Genomic DNA, 11,203 nt, shown 5'->3' on the forward strand with positions numbered 1-11,203 from the left:
AATTACCATCTAACAATTAAGTCAAACAATCACAGTAATATCGCCACTGTTCGTCTACCACGCCCAAATTTCGCAGAGTCCACATTAGATAATTTCTGCTACCCAATTATATCCGTATATTGTGTGTAGTCAAAGCCTCATGAAGGCATTTCATTCGGTGCACCCCGGTCTGTTGGGAGACCCCTGCTTCTCAGTTCCCATATACGCCCCGTGTATTATCCCCGTCCTGAGGGGATCGGGGTCAGTGTCAGTGGTGGTGGTATGTTCCAGGAGGTAGGCTTGGCGAGGAGCCCAAATATCTCGCGGGCAAGAGGAGGGTGGCAAAAGTTCAGCGTAGGTGCACAACTGCTCCTGGCAATATATAAGGTCGCTCAGCCAATCTGTGAATTTGGGGGCACGGCCTCTGCCCCATCTGCAATCAATTAGTCGTTTAGATAGTAGGAGAGCCAAGGAGGTGTAGAGGAGGAGGTTCCTGTCATGCGCAGCCCAGGAGCAGATACAGATAGAATGGTGTGGCAGGAATGATGCAGAATTGGGTGGTGACATGGAATAGGCTTTATAGTATGGGAAGACATATGTGAGGGAAAGTCAGTGTGCTTTATTGTTTTCACTATCAGAACACTCCAGTACTCTTCTATGAAGATGGGGACCACATTGGGTAGTTTCACTTCCCTAGGGCCTACCAATCCAGACACGCACCAAAGCACACTGTAAGTTGTGTATAAAGAAGTATTCTGCTGAGTCCAAAGCCATATCTGTACTGCTTATGGGTCATCCAGAAATGTCATATTTCTCTGACTCAGCTCATAACCAGAGCCTGGCTGGGTGTAACCATGCCAGGCTGGATTAATTACCTTCCTCCCCGAGCTGTAGCATCAGAGGCCTAGCCCTTCACGGCCAGCATTCCAAGAGTGAAGGTCTCCTCTCCAAGAGGAAGAGATGGGGGTGGAACTGCAGGTTATCCATCAGCAGCTGTCACCTGGTGCCAGGCACCAAGCTGCTCTGGGCCATGAAGGCAGCAAGGGGGAGGGGGGCTTTTCAGAGACCATGTGGCCTGGAGGACGCCATTTTGAACTATCCCAGAGGCCTGTGCAGGAAGGAGGGAGCAGGGGCAGAGAGGTGATGTGTCGCTGCAGGATAAGGAAGAAGAGCCTTCCTGCCAATCCCTCCAAATGCCTTTAAAAAGTCTTTCACAGGAGGAGGAGCTCTCTCTGGGTGTGTTCTGCTGAGGAAGAGTGGTGCTGGAGCCTGGCCCCATGGGCAGTTGAAGGAGGAACCCCCTGACTGTCCCAGGACCCTGGATTGCACCTATGGGGGAGTACAGGACCAGTGGGAAGAAGCCTGGGCCTCTGCGCAAAGTAAAGAGAGGCTCAGGAGGAGAGCCAGGTGAAAGGCTGGCACAGGGAGCCAGTGAAGACAGCCCCCTGCTGAGTTCCCCCTCTTGGAGACCAGGAGGGTGGCGGAAAGTGCTCCCAGAGGCTGGGGTTGGCCACCAGGAGCAGGAAGAGGCCAAAATGGCGAAAATCGGCCCCCTGGGGGCAGAGAAATGCCCCCCAGAAGGTAGGGCCTGAGACAAAGTGCGTGGGGCTCCGCTGCCGGCGTTGGATGTGCCCCGGGGTGAGAAAGATCCCGGGACTTGCCCCCAGAAGAAAGGGAAGAAGGGGAGCGCTCTCCGTGAATGAGCCCCAAAGGGGGGGCCAGGAACCTACCCTGGCCCCTGATGAAGACAATGTCGGAGAGCTCCGTCATGCTCCCCGTGAAGGTACCAGGGGGTGCCAGGAACCTACACTGGCCCCCGGAGAAGCTAAAGGCGGGGAACGCCGTCTGACAGCAAGTCAAGCTCAGGGTCACCGTCGCCCACCTAGAGGGCCTGGGACCCTCGTCCTCGGGCCCTAGTGAAGCGAAGAGGAGGGGGAGTGCCGCCACACTCCCCCGTGGTAGGAGGAAGGCGGGGGAGTGCCGTCGCACTCCCCCGAGGACCCGCCAATGAGGAGCAGCCTCCGGGTCTGTCTGCAGGAGCGGGCAGACAAGAATAGTAGCGCTGGCTCCCGCCCCTAATCCTGTGATGATAACTGTGATGCCTTTATGGGGCTTTAATTGCAATGCATTATAACTTTTTATCAGTTATGATAAGTACTGTCATTTTAAATGATGCCTAAACATGTATTCTTGCTGCTGCATTAGGTGAAGAACAACCAATAAACAACAAACAAGTGAAAAGGACCCAGGGGAATTTTAAAGACCAAGCTCCAATATGCTCCCTATAGACTTACAACAACATATATATTGGAGGGTCTGAAACACGAACTACGCTCAGTATAACCCAGAAGGGAAACCTAGGACAACCTCAAACTCAATGTATCTATCAAGGGTCACCCCTACAATGGTCATGGAAGGATGCCCATCAGTCACCACACGGAACCGCCCTTCATCATTTGGGATTCCATCAAGACCATGCCAGAGACGGCCATACAACTGTCACGGTCGGGGGTCCAGATGTTGAAAAGGAGCTCCTCCGCCGGTCAGTAAGGTCCAACTATGGTCTTGCCACTCATGTTCTGAGGATTTTAATATGAAAACAAGGGGGGACTGATGTTGCAGTGCTCAAAAGGGTGTTGAAAAACTAAGAAAGTAATACTATGAAAAGTAATGTTAAAACAGGATGGAGGGGTTACTTATAACTTTATTCTGGTGTTGCCCGACCTCCTGATGTTAAAAAGTAGTCAATGACAGTCACCAAATATAGACTGTCTGAATGTTCAAGGTGGTCGACATGTTTCAGCAATATAGCGACAGATTCGTCATTACTTTCTTCAGGACCAAACAACTTATGGCTACTGCAATTTGTGATGTGAGAAAACAGATAAGTGCTCAAATCAAAGTTAGATACAGAAATCACCTGATTTCACTAGGTGTTCATCTCCCTCTTTACAAGTTCTGCTGAAAGAAGGAAACAAAGAAGTATAAAGCTTGTACCAGGGTGTATCATGAGATAAACCAGCGCGTTACATTATGATCATAATTATGAATAATAACTGGTATCCTGAATGTCTACATATATCACTAGATATTAAGTGCTCTTATGTTATCATCGGGCCTATACCTATGACTCACAATGAAAAAAAGGGAAATAGCCCATCTTACCATGCTAGTAAGAGGTATGGACCTCACCCCACCTGGCCACGGCTCAGGAAAAGGGGAAGCACCGCTCTATGATGGAGAGACAAAAACATATACCAACAGGTTATTATTGTCAAATCCATCATCCACTTGTACAACTCGCCACAGCCTGCCAAACCGAGGCAACTCTCCATCTTGTGACCACCTTTGGGACTCTGTCAAATAACATACAGAAATTGGTGAAAAGGCATTGGTCTATTCTTAATTCAGACAGTGTTTCCATCCAGAGCCCTCTATTTTTGTTCAAGAGAGGGCCCAATATGAGAGACCGTTTGGTACATACACGACCACGTGAAGATATACCTAGGGCTCTAGGTTCACTGTGGGACCTTCCTCCTGTGATAGGTCATCATCCCTGCGGGATGTGCCAATCCTGTCCACAAACAAGAAAGTCAACCGAAATCGACATTGGCACTGCTAGACCGTGGGTTCAGTCCAAGTTCACAAACTGCAATAATGAGAATCTCGTTTATCTGATCACTTGTCCCTGTGGACTGAAGTACCTAGGGATGACCACCCGGAAAATCAGAGTGAGGATCTCTGAGCATAAGAGCACGATCAGATGTAGGAGGCAAGCAACCAAACTCACAAATCACTTTTTAGAAGCACGACATCCTTCAACTGCATTTCAGTGGACTGTGATTGAGAAACCCTATATTCCGTCACATGTCACTGATATATCCAAATACCTTCTGCTGAAAGAACAAAAATGGGTGTTTAAACTGGGTACGAATCGAGTGGGTTTGAATGATGATATACCCTGGTCGACCCTATGATTAATGGTGATTGATCATATGAATGTGTCCTTGCTATGTTTGAGTAATGGGCTAGGAAAACACAAGGAAAGTCCCTGGGCTATGTACTAACTTAGGAACCCTAGTATAGATCATGTGTACCAAAAAGCTGTACCCCAATATTGAAATATCTTCTAGATAACACTATAATACACCATATTTGTATAAATTGTAAAGCAGAAATGCGAAAAAAAGAACCTTAGATGTTTGTTGTTTTATATTAAAAGTTGTACAGTTTATTACAATGTTCACAAGGTTAAAAACATTATTATGCACAGATAAAAGTAAATACAATATCACAATTAAATTAAAAACAATGAGTATCAGGAGTCACAGTTTGTTTTCGTTGTCGACGCTGCGTTTCGGTGAAACTGTCATAACACCTTCCTCAGGACAAACAAGTTCTATAAAAAAACATTACAATTAGAAGACATCCTTTTTTGTGCATGTAGAGCAGTTAGGGCTCTCTTTGTCTTTTTTTAGGACGAGCATTTTTTAAGAACATTTTAACCTCCGAAAAACAACAAGCTAAACAACATGGTACTTAGTAGAGATGTTAATTACATGATTAGGTTCTAATGGGTGTATTTCTGGAAGCATTTTGGTACAAAGGACTATAGCTAAGGGCTCTGTAGTACTGTTGACTAGGCAACAAGAATCGAGTAGCTTCTGAGTGGGAATAGGTATGAAGCGTACCTGTGTATGAATTCTTTGGTATCCTCTGTTAATCAATTATGAGGAACTTCTCTTGCATCAATTTGGAGAAAAATGGCTTCCTGTTTCTTAATTTACAAGTCGCTATTTCAGTAAAAAAAATATAGTGAACATCAATGATTAATTTATGTCCATCGCTATTTATTTTCAAAAAGGCTCTCTACAATATAGGAATTCATCAATTTCTTTTATTACCTGTTTGGATTCAAAGATCTATGTTGTAAAGGTTACCGGAGGGGGGCCACCGATTTTGAATTAAGGGACCACTGTTAGAATCAAGAAGACAAGATAAAATGGGCCTCGTTATTCGCTGTTTAACCATTATTATTGTCCTATCTGATAAGAAGGGGTTACTTTCAAGATATGTAACTCACCTCTAAGGGTAATGAATAGTCCTTCCTTCTAGGATTAAAAAACGCGCCACTGGATGCCTTCAATTATATCCAAAGCGTTGGGTAAAATCAATCACGGTTGTTTTAGCTTTCAACCTGTATAGAATATGTAATGTATAATGTAGTTAATGATAGCGTGGAATTCTATTCAGCGGATAAAGAGGTTTAGATATTACTATTTTAATGGTTTCTGCATCGTTTGGTCGGGAGTTAGAGGGAAAGCAGAAGTCACCGAAATACGTATAAATATGAATAAATATGAGTATTTCTACCAAGGGGGCGCCCATAAAAATGCCGCAGTTCTAGTTACAGATGTCGGCATAATACAGATAGATCGGCTGGGCTCGTGCTTTTAAGTAAAACATGCCGCAGTTCGAATTACAGTTGTCGGCATAATGCGAGTAGACCGGATGGGCTCGCGCTTACCTTTAGAATTCGTGCCGGCCTCCTTGCTCCCCTCACGGTCCTATCCACGTCTGCTGCAGTGCATGGTTTGCCAAAGATAAACAGAGTCATTTGACTCCTGTTTAAAAAGGATTCAATTTCCCGGGAAAACGTCAATTACATGACGTCACGGATAGTTAACCAATCCCAGCGCACTAAGACAGAGAACTACAAATGTAGTTTTGTTTACCGCGAGTAATGGGCTAGATATTAACATATTACATCTGAGTACCATTATGGGCATTTTCATTCCATCATGGAATTCAGTCCCTCTATATTGATGAGCCATCATACGGATTATGGTAGAAGAGTTTTCATATTTTCATACACCCTAATATATATTTTCATACACCCTATTCCTTTAGCATTGTGGCTGTGATAATTTATGGTGAACCCTGAGCACTCGAATATGGTGCCTAATGTCAAGTAGTCTGAACATCTGGTACTTGACGATTTGCAAAACATTGTTGTTCTGTATTTGTTGGTCATATTCCGTTTTGCCAGTTGTGTTCGAATGTGTGAAACCAATAAAGTTGCCAGCTTGTATTGACCGGGTTTGTAAACTCGAAAAAGGACGCAGTATCGTTCTACAAACGATGTGCTTTGAGTGGCTGGAGTTTGTCTTGCTGCAGCCTATCAGAGACCATGGAACATCAGAGAGAGTTCACAGCGTCACGTGAGTTGTTTTGGCCACTCAGGCGGCGCTTTATATTTGACAGTCTCCCCATCCGTCGGTACCTCCCCGATCGGCTCGGACGCCGATTTTGAAGTACCGACGGGTAGGTAAGGGGGCTTGTGTCTCGCGGGCTCACCGATTCGGTATGAGTGCTTTATGCTTCCTGCTTGCATTCTGTGTGGATGTGAGAACTTTGATATGCTGACGACTAAGATAGTGTAAGCGAATTATTTAACGGCGGAGTCTACCTTCAACCGCCGTCAATACACCTCATTTTGCGACACTCTAACGTACAATAGGTCTGCGTGCATTTCATTAGCGCTTTCAAATGATGGTCCTTTTGACAACTTATGCGGCACGAGTCGGTGTCATTTCGTAAAGCCAGAGTTTATTATATCGTAGATTCCGTATGACTACTTAAGAACATGGTCCGGTGTTGCCGGGTGGCTTGTGGTTAGAGTTGCCTCGGTTTGGCAGGCTGTGGCGAGTTGTACAAGTGGATGATGGATTTGACAATAATAACCTGTTGGTATATGTTTTTGTCTCTCCATCATAGAGCGGTGCTTCCCCTTTTCCTGAGCCGTGGCCAGGTGGGGTGAGGTCCATACCTCTTACTAGCATGGTAAGATGGGCTATTTCCCTTTTTTTCATTGTGAGTCATAGGTATAGGCCCGATGATAACATAAGAGCACTTAATATGTAGTGATATATGTAGACATTCAGGATACCAGTTATTATTCATAATTATGATCATAATGTAACGCGTTGGTTTATCTCATGATACACCCTGGTACAAGCTTTATACTTCTTTGTTTCCTTCTTTCAGCAGAACTTGTAAAGAGGGAGATGAACACCTAGTGAAATCAGGTGATTTCTGTATCTAACTTTGATTTGAGCACTTATCTGTTTTCTCACATCACAAATTGCAGTAGCCATAAGTTGTTTGGTCCTGAAGAAAGCAATGACGAATCTGTCGCTATATTGCTGAAACATGTCGACCACCTTGAACATTCAGACAGTCTATAATTGGTGACTGTCATTGACTACTTTTTAACATCAGGAGGTCGGGCAACACCAGAATAAAGTTATAAGTAACCCCTCCATCCTGTTTTAACATCACTTTTCATAGTATTACTTTCTTAGTTTTTCAACACCCTTTTGAGCACTGCAACATCAGTCCCCCCTTGTTTTGATATTAAAATCCTCAGAACATGAGTGGCAAGACCATAGTTGGACCTTACTGACCGGCGGAGGAGCTCCTTTTCAACATCTGGACCCCCGACCGTGACAGTTGTATGGCCGTCTCTGGCATGGTCGTGATGGAATCCCAAATGATGAAGGGCGGTTCCGTGTGGTGACTGATGGGCATCCTTCCATGACCATTGTAGGGGTGACCCTTGATAGATACATTGAGTTTGAGGTTGTCCTAGGTTTCCCTTCTGGGTTATACTGAGCGTAGTTCGTGTTTCAGACCCTCCAATATATATGTTGTTGGAAGAACAACCCAGACTGTTAGCCACTAAGATGTAGAGGTGTATACTGTATGCTCAGTCAGGGTTATTTGTCACCATGGCAGGGGTGCCCATTTATAATGCTTGTTGAGATAATGAAGTGGGTCGCCACTGGGTTTGTGCCGGTCGCCACTGGGATGGTGCTAGTGGGCAAGGCCCTCACTCGAGGTTATGTCAACCAACTGCATTAGGGGGCAAGATGATGTGCATACATGGGAGTGGTGGTACTAGACCCCACCCCCCTGCGGGAGGGGTGGAAATGTTATGCAATGTCACAAAATAATTCCAACAGCTTATGTATATTTGTAAATTGTTGCATAGTATTGAGTAGTGTGTGTGTTTAATAAATGTACTCTTCCTGTTATAAAGCAAAGTACAGACTGGACAATCAATTATTGAGTGTTATTTTTGCTTACTGGTAAATGGCGATTACTAGCCCACAACACCTCCCTTGAGTAAGCCTCAGTCTGCTCTGCAACGCTACTCTCTGAGAGTCAAGCGCTACAATGGGGTGTTTCGTTCCCAGTGAAGGACAAATGTAGTCATGTTATTTGTGCAAGCCTCACAGATACTGCCTCGTTTTCCAACACACGTCTTCATTCTTCAGCATGTAAGCAAGAACTCAATATTCTTAACCTGTATTCACTTCATTACTCTTCAACGCCTCCGTCACTGGTCTACAGAGTCCATCAAGAACCTAAAGAGTTCAGTCATTCTTTATTTACACTATACTACATCTCCCCCTTTGTTAAATAATAAGATAACACTTTTAATAAATAAATTAATAAGTACATAAATAATTACAAATACATATATACTTACAACTCTTCAATGAGCCTTTATGCCACTTGGATCACACAGCCTGATCGGCTCATTGTAAACCAGGAGCTGGCAGTCGAAGTGTCAGCAATCTGCATAGGTGAGGGGGAGAGAACAGCAGTCGCAGGGTCATCCACTGTCTGTCCAGACCCAGTCTTTACAGTGACATTGATGTTTGCTGAGTGACGAACCACATGTCTGAAGTGAGAAGAATCTCTCGTAAGCGAGACCATGTGTCCTTTGGATGTTGTGACAGTAAAGGGCTTAGCCTCGAAGGGGGCAATCGATTCCCGCTTTCTGGATTGTCTAACAAGAACTAGATCTCCTCTCTTAAAAGGGATGTCTTTCACATGCTGTCGCTTGTCAGCATATATTTTCATTTTTTGTTTGCAACCAGAATCTTCTGTGTTAATGTCTTTCTCAGTCTTTGATCTGAGATTACTCCACTGAGGTAACTTTGTTGTCCTGGCGCTCTAGAATATTAAAGTTGCAGGCTTTCCCCTGTAGTCAAATGAGGGATCAATTGGTAAGCTTGGAGAGTAGTATTCAAAACAACAATGAGGCCGAGCTTCTCTAATGCACCTTTCTGCACAGCTTTGGTAAGAGTACTCATGAATCGTTCTACCCGGTGCCAAAGAGGGGATCTTTTCTGATGCGTTACATTGAGATAGCTGAGAACGCCTCTGGGCTCTGGACAATTGAAGGGTTCACCAGAGTCAGATTTCAATATCACAGGGACACCACATGTTACAAAGATGTTATCTATTCTTTCAGTAACTTTTTCATGAGTGACGGATGAAAGATCTTCTACCAATGCAAAACTGCAGTATTCATCAACAATGACTATTAGTTGATGTCAATTCTCAAGAAGAGCAAATAAATCAACAGCAATTATCTCCCATTCATGGTTAGGCAATTCTGACCTGTTTAAAGGGTGCTGAGCAACATGAGATGAGAGACAATGGCATAAATGACAGGCCTTTAACTCTCACCCCTTTAATCGAGATGAGGAAACCAGACTCTGGCCCTAATTAGGAGTACGGTGGTCTGACAACCGCCGCACTGCTGGACCACCCGAAGTATTACGATTGCCATGGGGTCAGACAGCCACGAGACTGCTGGCACCACTTGGATCAAGGATCATGCTGGGCCGGCGGTCTTTAAATGCCAGGAATATGCTGGCGGTACCGCAGCTGGCGCAACCGAGCAAACTCTGATTTGCCCTTTCGCCGCCCTTTTCAAGGTGCCGAACCCGCTTTGAAAAGGGTGGTGGAATGGCAACAAAGGGGAACCTTAAAGGGCCCCCTACTGGATTTGGGCCTGGGGGTGCATGCTGGGGGGCACATGTAGTGTCCCTGTGGATTTGCAACCCCCTTTTCCTGCACGGTGTGGCATGTGTGCCACACCGTGCAGGAAGGTGCAGTGGGAACACTGAGATCGGGAGTATGCCTGTTAGGCTCTTTTATGAGCATGACAGACCCCGCACTCAGACCGCCACAGGGAAATTAGTCTGTGTCTTTGGGCAACAGGACAAACATCCTCATTTATATGTACTGTTCTTTCATAGTCTTGAGCTTTCCTAACCCATGAAATAATTAAGGAAATGTACTTACTATTTAATGATAAGCACTCATATTGTAGTTTACTGGTATCAGCCCCATGTTAGCAGCAATGTTGAAACTGAGGAAACGGGGGTCCTGCTGAAGAGGCCTACCCAAGACTTTTCACTGGCCCTGACAAAAGACACATGGTATCTCCAAGATAAGGTTGAAAGGCAAAATAAGGAAAGGGGCTGACCTTTACTTTAAAGAGAACCAGGCAACAGTAGCATCTACCTGTGTCCACTACTAAACCTTTAAAACCATCGTAAAGGGCCAAGTTCAGGCTCTAATAGGGGACAAGAAGAAGGTGCACAAACTAGAATGTAAAGCGGTGGAGAAGGTGTTTGTAGCCCTAGAGGAAACAATATTAGCGGAGGGGAACAGTAAGCCTCGGCCACCAGTTGCATCTCAGACAACAGGAACTGCGTGCCCTGGTAGAGAACAGAGCACAGAGTCATGCATTGGCAATGCAGCGCCCACTGTATGATATAGGAGACAATGACAATAGATTATTGCCTGGTTAGACAAGAGAGATAAGAGTCACTCCTGGGTACTGGAGATTGACGGCGGAGCAGGTGTGCTTCGGAAGACCAATACAGTGCTAGAAGACACCTTTGTGACCTACTATGAAGAAATATATATTTCCGAGATGGCTAGGACTGACACTGTGCAGACTTCCTAAAAGATATTACCCTGCGGACACTTACATAGTAGGAAAAGGAGGTAGTATGGGAAGGCAGCTGATCCAAACAGCTTGCCGATAGAACATTATAAGGCTATGGCTGATAAAGTTGCCAAGCTTCTGCTAGACATGTTTCAGGCAGCACATGAGGAGGGCTGCCTGATGGATGATCAGTGGGTTGCCACTATCGTACTGCTCCACAAAAAGGGTAAGCCACCGAGGGACTGTGGCTCCTACAGACCTACATCCTTAGTGAACGTGGAGGCTAAGGTGCTGGCGAAGGAACTGGCAACCAGGCTTCGCAAGGTCATAATCTCCATCGTTGACCCAGATCAGTCAGGTTTTATGCCCCATAGAAGCACCCACCTAAATCTGAGGCGTCTATACTGG

This window comes from Lissotriton helveticus, chromosome 9 (assembly GCF_964261635.1).
Source record: "Lissotriton helveticus chromosome 9, aLisHel1.1, whole genome shotgun sequence".
In the NCBI taxonomy this organism is placed as follows: domain Eukaryota; kingdom Metazoa; phylum Chordata; class Amphibia; order Caudata; family Salamandridae; genus Lissotriton; species Lissotriton helveticus.